At 39.5% G+C, this 15,051-nt stretch overlaps 1 protein-coding gene across 4 annotated transcripts in view; it reads left to right on the forward strand.

Annotated features, from left to right (window-relative positions):
- LOC110503363 (leucine-rich repeat and fibronectin type III domain-containing protein 1-like) overlaps window positions 1-15,051 on the forward strand; it is a 150,785-nt gene that overhangs the window by 61,437 nt on the left and 74,297 nt on the right. For all 4 annotated transcript variants that reach the window (XM_036961215.1, XM_036961216.1, XM_036961214.1 and 1 more), the window contains one exon: window positions 3,009-3,062. The gene's annotated coding sequence lies outside the window, so the exon portion shown is untranslated. The remainder of the gene's footprint in view (window positions 1-3,008; window positions 3,063-15,051) is intronic.

Here is a 15,051-nt window from a genome sequence, read left to right on the forward strand (position 1 = left end):
TCATCATTTTCTAAACAATGCCTAGACTCTAATAACGCTCTGATGAGGAATCAAAAGGGATAATTGAATCAAATTCCACGATAGAGGGCACAATTCATGCTGAACTGTATAACTCCGAAGAGTCTGAACTCATGCATATTTGAATTGTTCTCTCTGGTGGCCGATCTCAGTGGATGCTCTAGGTTGTTGTCTTTCTCTGGAGGTCATATTGGCCATCCTGAAGGTATGGGCCTGGTCAGAGTGCCAACTGTGGAGAGGCCTGCTAGGAGATCCATATGTTATCAGCTAAATCACAGTCAATGGAGGCCGTTACTGCATCGCTCCTGACTGGTATCTAATGAAAACCATGTCATGCTCCGTTGCCTTTGTTTTTTAACCAGCGATGTGAAGGAAATTGGAAACGACAGCGGTAATACTGCAATCAAACCTCAGAGTTTCGCATGCAGCACATTCCTACAGCCAAACCTATGATAAATACAATTGGGGAGTATAGGGCCGCCTCTCCCTTTTCAGTTTATGAAAATGAATACTTCACAGTCCATAACGATCCACATCAAGGGAGAGATGTATGGTGCTTCAGAGAGGAGGTGCAGGTTCTTTAATATGATCAATAGGCTGGTCTGGACTCCCCCTAACCTTCCCTATCTTACTGGTTCAGGTCAGGGCACCACAGGCCACGACCAAATATGATATGTTCATTACAGAAAGCTTTAAGTTGGAGGCGTGGGCCCTGGCATCTTAATGTTGTGTTAGCCTTGTGGCAAGTGAGGTTGACTGACTAATAGAGGAGATATTGTATATGAGCTCTTTGCCCAGGTTTTCACACAGGGGTTTGAGACGGACTGCAGAGAAATGTACTCTCTACTGTAACACGTTCTTTCTCTTCAGTAAACATTTTCAAAGGTGTTTGAACAAGGATGTGATCACTGCAGTTTTTACAATATGGGGAAAGGGGACCTTAAAATGGAGGAAGAAATTAACTTGAAATATCTTTATTGGGATACAGTCAGTTCAATTGAATATTCTAATACAGTACCTGCAATTACCAAAGAGGAATGTCCTCTGCAACTTCCCATTTCCTTCAATACTTGTTTAAAGCATCTGCTTTTGTAGCACTATAATCTGAGTCCTTGGCGCGGCACCAAACAAAGCGTTAGCTTCGTATCTGTCTGCCCGAGGGACTGCATTGGTTGCACATGATGGCAGAGGACCCAGACTGGGCACATCTGGTAGAAGGAGAGGGAAACAAAACACCATCCTGAGACAGCTATGATTTACTTATCTAATGAATCATCAGCCTTTTACACCAGTCCCAGAAATGACATAGTTTGAAGCGATGCATGAGTCTGAACACATCTGATGTTTTCAGCCATACCAGTTATGCTCATAAAGATGCAAGTTGTCTATTTTCATCAGTCATTGACTCCAGCCTCAGAAAAGAAGTCATTTGAGGCAGTGTATGAGTCAGAGCATAACTGATGTGTTGGACCATGCTGAATCACTTGCCTTACTTATACTGTAAGTCCTTTCTTATCGAAATACCATACAATACCATGTTTCATAGAGTTGCACATGACTGTCACCACACTGTCCCTACACTCAACACGAACCCCAGAATGGGGTGATATGTGTAGGGTTGGTTTTAGCATGCTCTTTATATAAGATTACAGCTGAGGTATGAATGATTCTACTGATGCTTGCAGTGCGAAGAATATCAATCGATTCCTGTTGGATGGCTCAGGGAACATTAACAGCAGTTGGACATTTCAGTGAAGTGTGGCATGCATGGATGAAATTGTACTTCTCACATCCCTGTCTTAGGTCAGGGTAATGCTAGCCAATGGGCATCTGTAAATGTTACTTTTCCAACAAAGGAATTGCCAAATCATGCTGGATTTGGACAAATCACAAAAATGTTAGCTTCCATGCTGATTTTATGTGATGGAATCACATGCACATACTGTCAAGAAAAGAGTCGATATGAAATGGAAATAAATGTCATCTCAAAATAGAACCCAAGCCCTAAAAAGTGAACCAATGTTGTGGATACAAGGGTTTCTGAAGGACATTCAAAGGCCCACCTCAATGTCAATGTACTGAGTGATGGACCCACTATGATTACAGTACAGAGGTTTGCTGTGTAAACCTGTCTCCATTGGACACAGAATATGTATTATTATGGCAGGTACCAATAAGGGACCACTGTGGAGATCATAATCAAGATGGCTGCTGCGGCATTTACATTTGACAGAGGAGAATTGGTGCAATGACTGTTATCCCTATCTCTGTAAAAGCGGGTAGGGAAAATAGTATTCCTTTCTTCATCTCATGGACCTTCAATTAACGGCATTTGATAGCTGCGTTGATCCCTCTCAGCCAGCTTGGTGAGAAGGGAGAAAGGAGATGGGTGAAATTTGATAAATGGATATTTTAAGAGCAGTTTGTGCCGCTTGCAGTTGTGTGAAAAGTCTGAGGTGTTCAACAGCATAAATTATTGGGATCTTTTTTCACGACACACTGTACGTCTATCACTTCGGTTATTCACCAGTTGTTCTTACGTATTGCCGTGTTGTATTTCCTCAGAGCGTCACAGTACAGACTATTCTGTACAAATGGTTAATAATCAAATTGAAAAGAGAGACACAAAGGCTAGCTTCTGGTGACCAAGAAATATGATTCAGAAGCATTTCTTTGTAAAGCTGAAAGTTGGTAAATAACATCACTCAAGTGAAATCAAATGTTTAGAACAAGAACAAATAGGCTTGTGGAAATGTATTGGTTTTGTTTCTGCAGATTCATACGATTTGATTTGAAAAGAAGCGCTCTATAACTGTTTTACAGCAACACGAATGTCATATCATTTGTGCTGAACCCTGTTTGATGGCATTAAAGATGGAACTTTAATTTGAACCCTGTTTATGATTGTGACAGCAATACATGTGGCGGGTTGTTCTCCAAATGTTATTTGTGGCAGCACATTAAAGTGTGACTGTTTGTTTTCTCTGCAGCCTGCTTTCAAGTCATCATTGAGAGAAGCATTTGAGAAGAGACTACAAATACTGGTGAGTGCCACCTTTTCAAATTGAAGCCACCTTATTTACATACTGCAGTTCAGGCTAGCCCGGGGAGGAAGGAGTGAGACATGGCATTGAGAATGAAGATATACAAAAGAAAACAGGATAATAATAACTAAAGAAAACAGGATAATGGAATGGCCTGTCCTTATTCCCACTAACAGTTTCTAAAAGCCATTCAAATTATATATTTGTTAAACAGACACACCTGCACATACTCATGCACGCAGACACTCACGCACGCATGCACACACGCATGCATATACACAGAGAGAGCTACACAACTCTGTTCCATACAGCAACATTCCCTTACTGGTCCAGTGCAGCTATTTCACCACGACTGTGTTTTTTCACATAGGCAGGGTTGGGCTGGAACCACAGCTTTTGCATCCCAGCCTGCGCAATGGGAGTCGGCTCCATTATCAGAGCTGCTGCCTCGCCACCCTGCAGCAAACCCAGCATCCTCTGCTCCTGCAGATTTAATTTCTTATCTCAATAGGGAAAACAGCCCCTCTGATGAACAGCACAACTGCCCTGGGCTGCTGTGAACATGGCTCCATAATACATAGCTACAATAGATGCTTCTGATTAACTTATGAATGGAGGAAAGCACTGATATTCCTCTCAGGAAATTGAAGTTGGTAATAGATATTCAGGGGGATTTGCTATATAATAATTGTAACTGGGATAGGGCAAGGGAGAACCTCTCTCCAACATTAATCCAGTCCCGGAGCAGCAGAGAGCAATGTTTTATAAGGGTCTGCCATCGATGACATATCGAATCCATAAAGAGGATCCCAAGTAGATGAATATCAGTAATGTGCTGCTGTTGTGTATTCTGTGTTCTAAGACAGCCAGGCTTTAAGTTATTGATTGTAGGTAGTTGAAGACATGCACTCATTTCAAAAGAGGATTAGTGATGAGCTCCTTACCAACAATGCTCTCAGAGTCACATTTCCTGCTTCTTTAAGTGTGTTCAAAAATAATCTGTATTTTTCTTGTAAAACTAAAAAAAAATGCCATAATTTACAATGGAAAAAGGGCAGACTGTTTTGGCTTACAAGACAAATATATAAAAAAATGCCATAATTTACAATGGAAAAAGGGCAGACTGTTTTGGCTTACAAGACAAATATATAAAAAAAAGCCATAATTTACAATGGAAAAAGGGCAGACTGTTTTGGCTTACAAGACAAATATATAAAAAAAGCCATAATTTACAATGGAAAAAGGGCAGACTGTTTTGGCTTACAAGACAAATATATAAAAAAATGCCATAATTTACAATGGAAAAAGGGCAGACTGTTTTGGCTTACAAGACAAATATATAAAAAAATGTGTTGGTGGAACAAAATATGCAAGCTTTGTACTATGTGACTAGATTTGGGAAATTGTTTATATTTTGCAAGATGCTTTACACTTTTGTCCACTGAGAGTCTTTTAGCTGAGCCTAAGTGTTCAACTTTTCTTCCGTTTTTTTGTTGCATTTGCTCACAGCTTCATCAATGTCATGCAGAGCCATGGGAAAAGTAATTGCGTGTCAACTCTTCTGGGCCCTAAAACAAAAGTCATTATGAGAGCGGAAAGTAATATGACCTGATATACCATGGGTAAACTCGTTTTCCCAATGAAGCCTACTGTATGGGCACCAGTTGTTAAGAGTACATGATCAGTAGTTGCTTTTATTTTATAATGAGAAAGCTTAGAGTAGCATTATGTCAGTGACAATTTCTTCATCATTCTTAAGCCTAACCTCCTCAAGAATAATTTATATAAATAATTAAAGTTAAAAGGGAAATAAGCTGTTGCAACATTCATTTTTGGATTTAATATAATTTATAAGAATATAACTTATAAATGGCTCATGAGCATTTTTCAACTGTCGTACCCCATCAGAACCCTAAATATAAGAGGGTTTTGCTCCAATGTTGGTGAACAAAGTAAATGTAAACAAACTCTATATAGCCTCAAAACATGTTTAATACTATCATTTTTACATTATGGATGGTCTATGAATTTCAGAGTGGTTCCATTTCTCCAGCCCTATCCCTCAGATTTTTACCGAAACAAGGGCGGGGCTCACAATCTGTACTGTACAAGCTTTCCAGATCTCCACAGGAAGAACATAAACAGACAGTACAACACAGCTTAATAAAGCAGGCCACACAATATATTAGATGGTTAGGATTAGGGCTTTGAATTCTTCTCATGGACTAACAAGTACCTTCCTTATGTATTGGCATAAGTTGTACTTTACATATAATTTTGTCAAATCCTGAAATGAAATTATGCAATCAAGTTGTTACAGTGCATTTGGTAAGTATGCAGACCCCTTGACTTTTTCCACATTTTGTTACCTTACAGCCTTAAAATTGATTCAATTGTTTTCCCCCGCTCATCAATCTACACAGAATATCCCATAATGACAAAGCAAAAACAGGTTTGTATAATTTTATTGCAAATGTAGATTTTCTTTTACTGAAATATCACATTTACATTTACATTTACAAGTATTCAGAATCTTTACTCAATACTTTGGTGAAGCACCTTTGGCAACGATTACAGGCTTGAATCTTCTGGGGTATGACGCTACAAGCTTGGTACACCTGTATTTGGGGATTTTCTTCCACACTTCTCTACAGATCCTCTCAAGCTCTGTTAGGTTGGATGGGGAGCGTTGCTGCACAGCTATTTTTAGGTCTCTCCAGAGATGTTAGATCAGGTTCAAGTTTGGGCTTTGGCTGGGCCACTTAAGGACATTCAGAGACTTTTCCCGAAGCCACTCCTGCGTTGTCTTGGCTGTGTGCTTAGGGTTGTTGTCCCGTTGGAAGTTGAACCTTCGACCAGTCTGTGGTCCTCAGCGCTCTGGAGCAGGTTTTCATATAAGATCTCTCTGTACTTTGCTTTGTTCATCTTTGCCTCGGTCCTGGCTAGTCTCCCAGTCCCTGATGCTGAAAAATATCCACACAGCATGATGCTGCCACCACCATGCTTCATCGTAGGGATTGTGCCAGGTTTCTTCCAGATGTGACGCTTGGCATTCAGGCCAAAGAGTTCAATATTGGTTTCATCAGACCAGACAATCTTGTTTCTCATGATCTGAGAGTCCTTTAGGTGCCTTTTGTCAAACTCCAAGCGTGCTGTCGTATGCCTTTTACTGAGTAGTGGCTTCTGTTTGGCCACTCTACCATAAAGGCCTGATCGGTGGAGTGCTGCAGAGATGGTTGTCCTTCTGGTAGGTTCTCCCATCGCCACAGAGGAGCTCTGGAGCTCTGTCAGAGTGACCATCAGGTTCCTGGTTACCTCCCTGACCAAGGCCCTTCCCCCCAATTGGTTAGTTTGGCTGGGCGGCCAGCTCTAGGAAGAGTCCTGGTGATTCTGAACTTCTTCCATTTAAGAATGATGGGGCCCACTGTGTTCTTGGGGACCTTCAATGCTGCCACATTTTTCTGGTACCCTTCCCCAGACAGGTGTGTGCCTTTCAAAATCATGTCCAATCCATTGAATTTACCATAGGTAGACTCCAATCAAGTTGTAGAAGCATCTCAACGATGATACATGGAAACAGGGTGCACCTGAGCTCAATTTTGAGTCTCATAGAAAACGGTCTGAATATTTATGTAAATAAGGTATTTTCATTTATAATTTTTTTATAAATGTGCAACGTTTTCTAAAAACCTGTTTTCACTTTGTCATTTTGAGGTATTGTGTGTAGATTGATGAGGAACGTTTTTATTTAATCCATTTTAAAATAAGTCTGTAACGTAATAAAATGTCAAGGTCTGAAATCTTTCCAAACGCACTGTACATAACGCACTCAGTTGTATTACAGAAGACATTATTTTACAATGGAAAAGGCATACCTCAGATGGTGCGTTTCCTTAGTAGTGTTGAGGTAAGTTTGTCAGTTCCTAACGATGACACTAATTAGGCGCAGTGGAAAATTGCATTCCCTGCTACATATCTGATACCTTCAGAGACTGACAGAACAATTAACAGATTGACAGTGAAACCAACCATAACATTGTGTGCGTGATACAAAGGACAGTGACATTATGTTGTTGACAAGATAAGGAACTTAGGAAACAATTCAGACACAAAAGAAATGTGTTTAATTAAAAGTTGTGGTAATTTAGATGCACTTGATCAGTCTAGACTGGAACAGCCCAATTTTAAAATGAGCTGAAATCACATATACAACACTGAGAAACTGCACCGGCTGGATTATATCTACCGGTCAGTGAAATTACATCATTTTTCACTATGAAACAGCCTCAGCCTCTTCTATTCATGGAAAATAGCCTACAAAACACATTTTGTTGGAGATTTGTGTGTTTTCACTCTGTGATTAAAAAAAGGGAAATATCGACCCTTTACAGAAATTGGGATTTTGGCTGCCGTTGACATCAACTTCATCATCTGAAAACTCATACTTAGAATGTGTCTTAGGTCCCCAGTCACTGGTTATTTCAAGCCTGCACTGCTGATTTCAAAATTCCATAAGTACAGAGAAAGCGAATGTCAGCTCATTTTAGAGTATTATATTATTTTATCCTGCTTTAAGTAGAATATGAATACCTGCACAACAAAGAGTAGAGAAACAGTGTACCAGACCTGATATATAGATTTCATTAATATCGAGCTAAAAACCCTTGTTGGTTTTTCAATGAGCAGCAAATTGACAAATCAATCGGGGGAAATGGTACCATATGCCAACTATTAATGCTCTTTGAAGCAGGGGTGAACTTGAGGGTATTTTTTCATTGAATTAGCTTTTAGAAAGTGACAACCCGGAGCTTCTGGTGTGCGATTTTACTACGATAAGCAGGAAAGAGGATACGCTGGTCATTTAAAAAGAGATGACCTTATCCTCACTTTTCTTGAGAAAGTGATTATGATTTATTTTAGTGATGAATTAAGTGTAGGAAATGAGACTGACAATCCTGGAACGCAATTATTAGGTTTTGCAGATGACTGTGACGTTATTTTCATTTAGCACCACACTAATAGCAGTCTTGTTTAAGCACCAACAGCCTAGCAGAGGCTGAAGAATTAGCTTTTTGATTCATCTTCTTCTGTAGTCTGGTCATCATATCTATTTTGCTCATACTGTATATCTCTGCCTCTGTGAATCTAGTAGCATTATGGTTTGCTGCGGGGAATAAGAAATAGCAGCACGGGACACAGACAGGTTGGTTCCTGTTATCATGTTGTATTGTGTGTATACCTTGTAGACCGACAACTGTTGGCAGATTAGCTCTTATTATGGACTTAAATGATCTGAACTGAGACGGTCCTTAACCTACTCTTGCAGATTTATTTTATTTTTATTTCACCTTTATTTAACCAGGTAGGCTAGCGGTGTAACGATCTTCTTCATCTGAGGAGGAGTATGAAAGATCGGACCAAAACGTAGCATGGTAAGTGTCCATTTTAATGAAATATAACTGAACACTGAATACAAAATAACCAAAGTGAAACAATGAAAATCGAAACAGTTCTATATGGTGAAACACAGACACCTAAGTATGCCTAAGTATGGTTCTCATTTAGAGACAACGACAGACAGCTGTCTCTGATTGAGGACCATACCCGGCCAAAAACATAGAAAAAAGAACATAGAACGCCCACCCTAGTCACACCCTGGCCTAACCAAAATAGAGAATAAAAAGCCTCTCTATGGCCAGGGCGTGACAAGTTGAGAACAAGTTCACATTTATAACTGCGACCTGGCCAAGATAAAGCAAAGCAGTGCGACATAAGACATAAACAACAACACAGAGTTACATATGGAATAAACAAACGTACAGTCAATAATATGTATATGGCAATGGCATGCGGTTCATTGACAAGCAGATCCTGTTGTCTTTAATGGAAGTCATGCATTTATATTAATTTCTATCTAAGGGTCACTATTGGGAAAGACAAAAATGTTGACAATACAACCAAGGCATTATCGTTTGCTAATAATGTAAATGTTTGATACAGTGCCTTCAGAAAGTATTTATAATTAATTCCTTGACTTAATCAACATTATGTTCCGTTACAGCCTGAATTCAAAATTGATAAAATATTATTTTTTTCTCACCCATCTACACACAATACCCAATCATGACATGTTTTTAGAAATGTTTGCAAATTTATTGAAAATGAAATACATTTACATAAGTATTCACACCTCTCAGTCAATACATGATAGAATTACCTTTGGCAGCGATTACAGCTGTAAGTCTTTCTGGCTAATTCTCTAATAGCTTTGCACACCTGGATTGTACAATATTTGCACATTAGTCTTTTAAAATGTCTTTAAGGTCTGTCAAGTTGGTTGTTAATCATTGCTAGACAGCCATTTTTAAGTCTTGCCTTTGATTTAGGGTTGACCTTAAAATAAAGGACATACGTAAATGAATCACTAATCACATGAAATAAATAATCATCTTCAGAAATGACTTTGTCAAAGCAACAAAATAACTAGGGGCTTTACAATGATGGTTATTATTAAGTGGGTTAAAATCTTCCTAGAAGAGAGACAGGGTTGAGTTTTGGCACTTTAGCAGGCCTTCATTCATATAAAAGAAAATCGGATTTATGGATTTTTCCATGTGGTCTATTTTAAAGGGCACTTAATTTGATATATTAGGCTTTTAAAACAATTTATACTTAAAATATCAAAGGGACAAAAAAAGCACTCATTTTGTGGAATGGCCCAAATACTGATGATGCCTTTATAATCCCTTAGTAAATCACAGTGTAAAATATGGAGATGGCAGCATAACACATACACTGGAGTTTCATTTCCTGTGTTAGATTGGGTTGCTGTGTGACAGAAGTGACACGATTTGTCCTCGTAGTGCCTGGCTGCTTTAGATCTATGACCGGTTGGAGGGAATTGACAGGGGTAGCACTTATTGTTAGGAGTTATAAAATAGACCATGTTGCTTTTCGTATTGGGGCATCATTACACCAAAATCTGCTTTTTCAAAACTGTTAATAGCTTTTGTCACATCTTCTGTTGGCAGCAATTCAGTTGTCACCAGTTGAAGGCTTCAAATATTATCTTATATTCTTACGCTGTAATTAAACAACGGGGTGTATAACCAATAGATGTCAAAAAGCACACAGATTACTCACACAATGGAGGCCATTTTGGGGAATGTGTAGGCCCCTACCTAACTACGGATTCATGAACTAATCCTCATTATCTGAATGACATGCATGTCTCAAACACACTAGGGAAGTGGTTGGCAGAGCAATTTGCTAAAAAGTGTCTTAATAACAGCCAATTTTCATTTGCTGCCAAAAACGATCACATGGATATCCTAATAAATGTGTTTATTTGTAGAAATACAGTTGCATGTCCAAACAATTTCTGCAAGCAAACCCATAATAGGATATCCCCATTTTAGCTGAGCCATATCTCTATGTATTGTGACTATTTATTTTATTTTTATTTAGCCAGGCAAGTCAGTTAAGAACAAATTCTTATTTAACTGCCTGTTCAGGGGCAGAACGACAGAGAACAACAGCTCAGGGGTTTGAACTCGCAAACTTCCGGTTACTAGTCCAACACTCTAACCACTAGGCTACCCTGCCGCCCCCTATACCAGTGAGTGTTTTTCAATGGAATCATTTCCAAACACTATTAGAGGATAAACACAGACTGGACACGCTGAAAGTTAATAGTCAATGTTAAGGTCAATTTAGCAGAGTGAATCAATTTGAACTTTTTTCGTTTTATTTTCTGAAAGGTGTATTCCATCACAATATCCATAATTTAGTAAACGCTGATGTTACAGAGTACTTGTTTGAATCATTTTTCATGTGTCAGTGCCTTACCCCACGCCCACCACACAACTCCTGAGTTGACAACCTCCTGCAGTCTGTCATCATTAATGTGAATGGGCATTCAGTCAGAGATACTGTCCAATACAAAAGGAAAGGAAATACAGTACAATTTAAATACGTTCCAAAAAGTCATAAAGAACAAGACGATCAAACAACAAACATATTTGTCACCATTGGTTATTTCACTGTACTAAGAGGGCTTATGCTTGTACAGTATATCATAGGGAGAATGACTGCAGCTGGTGTATTGCATGTGCACTTGATTGACCCTACAGATTTATGCCCCATTATGGTGCATTAGCGTGGTGATTACGTTCTAATGTATGGGAAATGCTGTTCCTACAACTTGCATTCTGTAATGGACCCAGGATTCCATTGTATTTTTGTTTGTCAGTGAAACTACCCTCTAATATTAAGCTTTTTGGAGCCATGTTTCCATAGACAATGATATGTACATAAAGAAGGATGGGTCCAATTTATTGAGGTTTGTAAAGGCTCAATGACTGCTTGCACTAAATTACAGTAATGTGTATCTAATACGCGGTTGCGTTGGATGAAAAATGAACATGTTATTTACCAGGGTGGTTTATAATTATGCATAACATAAAAGAAGCCACTTTCCTTTTGGCTACACCTTAAACAGATAGATTACCAGGTAGATTACCAGGTAGATTACCAGGTGAAAACAGACAACTTACTAATGAAATAAATTGCCTCATTTGAATTGCTTAACTTGCACAAGGGAACAGGAAGGAAAGAATGAAAAGATGACACAATATTAAAAGCTGCACAGGGGAGGACTTTTCTATTCCTGTCTTAGGGTCCTGTATCATCACAGTTTGCTGCTCAGTGCTCTCCCTGGATTTGGTCGATCCCTCTTTGTCTCAGTGGTGGTTTTGTGTTGTGCAGTGCAGCTGAGCAGCTGGGTAATGTGCTTGGTAGGCGCTGTAGCTACTGTCAATATTCCAGAGCTTGGGGTTAGACACAGCAGCTCAGTGCTAGCTAAACAAGCATGGCGCTGCTGATAGATACAAAATAAAAGAAAGGAAATGGCTGCCTCCACAGAAAAAAACATATCCTAGTGAATATGCTAAACTAAAATGTTCCCCATCTCATGTATCTGTTGTTTTGAAAACTTGAATGGCTGAAATGTATTAACCTTGTCAGAGCACATTTCAGTAGAAAGACTTAGCATGTCGTGTTGCTGGCTCTCCTGAGGCAGAGCAGTTGGCTCTCCTGAGGCAGAGCAGTTGGCTCTCCTGAGGCAGAGCAGTTGGCTCTCCTGAGGCAGAGCAGTTGGCTCTCCTGAGGCAGAGCAGTTGGTTTCCAGATCAAGACATATGTGGTGGATTCTGACACCTGCCATATTGATAATGCAATTACTCAGGAACCAGTAGCAGATGCATTCATTATAAACACATGCCACAAAATTCCTAAATCAAATAAAGTAAATGTAATACATATGCAAATGAGGAGTATAAACATGACACGCTGAAACAGCATAATAGACACCCTGGTCTCTGTGTAGGACATAAAGCCTCCTCATTGTGCTGCAAAACAAGAGGACCTATCAATTATTCAGGACCTCTCTGATGGCTGCCCATTTAAAGTCGCTTGCTTTAGTCTGGCTGGACACATTCTTTCTGCTTTATTCCTATATGTTCTGACTGACTTAAAATGTCTGCAAAATGCATGTGACCGCTGAGTAAGACTCTGTCTTCGCTGCCCTAATGTTTCATTTATACATTACACTACTCTGCCTATATTGGGTATGCTTCATGTAGCCCTAAAAGCAAATGGAATACGAAAACGAATGTGAAGGGAGAAAAGAATATGGACGATTATTACTGCAATATGTAAATAATAAAGTGAAGTGTTGCCTCAATCGGTGCCACGGTGCGAGCATAAGATGGGGGAATCAAGGGCATAGGATGGAGTGCTCATATATAATAATAATGTAAGTTATTCAGTCTACCCCATGAAGGAAACGTATTCTTCAGACTGCACAGAAGTCTGCTTCTCCTCCTCCCTGTCCTTTCATCTGTGATCATGAAAGCTTTTTGCTGCTAGCTAGCCAGGGTCAGGCCAGAGAAGATGTAATCATCCCTAGGATTTGACTTTTTGGGGAAAGGGCACACGCCTCCTTGTCTACTGTAGCTGTCTAAAACTGTTAGGGGAATACAAAACAACCCCTGCATGTGGAAGTTTATTGTCGTTGTAAAACTTTAACGTAGACTTCTAAGGCATTTAATAAAGCACCGCTGTACAACTCGTGAAGAGACAATACTTGAGATGTAAAGTTTTCACAATTCCTGACATTTAGTAAAAATTACATGTCTTAGGTCAGTTAGGATCAATACTTTATTTTAAGAATGTGAAATGTCAGAATAATAGTAGAGAGAATGATTTATTTCAGCTTTTATGTCACATTCATCACATTCCCAGTTGGTCAGAAGTTTACATACACTCAATTAGTATTTGGTAGCATTGCCTTTAAATTGTTTAACTTGGGTCAAATGTTTCGGGTAGCCTTCCACAAGCTTCCCACAATAAGTTAAGTGAATTTTGGCCAATTCCTCCTGACAGAGCTGGTGTAACTGAGTCAGGTTTGTAGGCCTCCTTGCTCGCACATGCTTTTTCAGTTCTTCCCACAACTTTTCTATGGGACTGAGGTCAGGGCTTTGTGATGGCCACTCCAATACCTTGACTTTGTTGTTCTTAAGCCATTTTACCACAACTTTGGAAGTATGCTTGGGGTCATTGTCCATTTGCAAGACCCATTTGCAACCAAGCTTTAACTTAGCTTTAGCTTTAGCTTTAACTGATGACTTGAGATGTTGCTTCAATATATCCACATAATTTCCCACCTCATGATACCATCTATTTTGTGAAGTGCACCAGTCCATTCTGCAGCAAAGCACCCTCACAACAAGATGCTGCCACCCACGTGCTTCACAGGTTGGGATGGTATTCTTCGGCTTGCAAGCATCCCTTTTTTCCTCCAAACATAACGATGGTCATTATGGCCAAACAATTCTATTTTTGTTTCATCAGACCAGAGGCCATTTCTCCAAAAAGTCAGATCTTTGTCCCCATGTGCAGTTGCAAACCGTAGTCTGGCATTTTATGGCGGTTTTGGAGCAGTGGCTTCTTCCTTGCTGAGCGGCCTTTCAGGTTATGTCGACTCGTTTTACTGTGGATGTAGATATTTTGGTACCTGTTTCCTCCAGCATAAGGTCATTTGCTGTTGTTCTGGGATTGATTTTCACTTTTCGCCAAAGTACCAAAGTACGTTCATCTCTAGGAGACAGAAAGCGTCTCCTTCCTGAGCGGTGTGACAGCTGCGTGGTCCCATGGTGTTTATACTTGCGTACTATTGTTTGTACAGATGAACGTGGTACCTTCAGGCTTTTGGCAATTGCTCCCAAGGATGAACCAGACTTGTGGAGGTCTACAATTGTGGAGGTCTTGGCTGATTTATTTTTATTTTCCCATGATGTCAAGCAAAGAGGAACTGAGTTTGAAAGTAGGCCTTGAAATACATCCACAGGTAATCCGCCAATTGACTCAAATGATGTCAATTAGCCTTTCAGAAGCTTCTAAAGCCATGACATCATTTTCTGGAATTTTCCAAGCTGTTTAAAGACAGCTTAGTGTATGTAAACTTCTGACTCACTGTAATTGTGATACAGTGAATTACAAGTGAAATAATCTGTCTGTAAACAATTTTTGGAAAAATTACTTGTGTCCTACACAAAGTAGATGTCCTAACCGGCTTGCCAAAACTATAGTTTGTTAACAAGACATTTGTGGAGTGGTTGAAAAACGAGTTTTAATGACTCCAACCTAAGTGTTTGTAAACTTCCGATGTCAACTGTATTTGGGTATTTGTTAGCAAGCAGGTAGCCGCCTCCATTTGATGTGCAAATTGAATCATGCACAGCCTTTACACGTACTTAAATTACTGTACCTGCCTGTGATAGTCTATCATACACAGTGCATTCAATATATGATGTGATACTAACTACTGGTTGTGGTGCCCAAACATTTCAAGTAACATTTTTTTTTATCTAGCACACTATTGCTTTTGTGAATTACCTTCCTCTCCATCTGGTAAGGCCTGCATTGTGAA

Source organism: Oncorhynchus mykiss, chromosome 24 (assembly GCF_013265735.2).
Source record: "Oncorhynchus mykiss isolate Arlee chromosome 24, USDA_OmykA_1.1, whole genome shotgun sequence".
Lineage (NCBI taxonomy): Eukaryota > Metazoa > Chordata > Actinopteri > Salmoniformes > Salmonidae > Oncorhynchus > Oncorhynchus mykiss.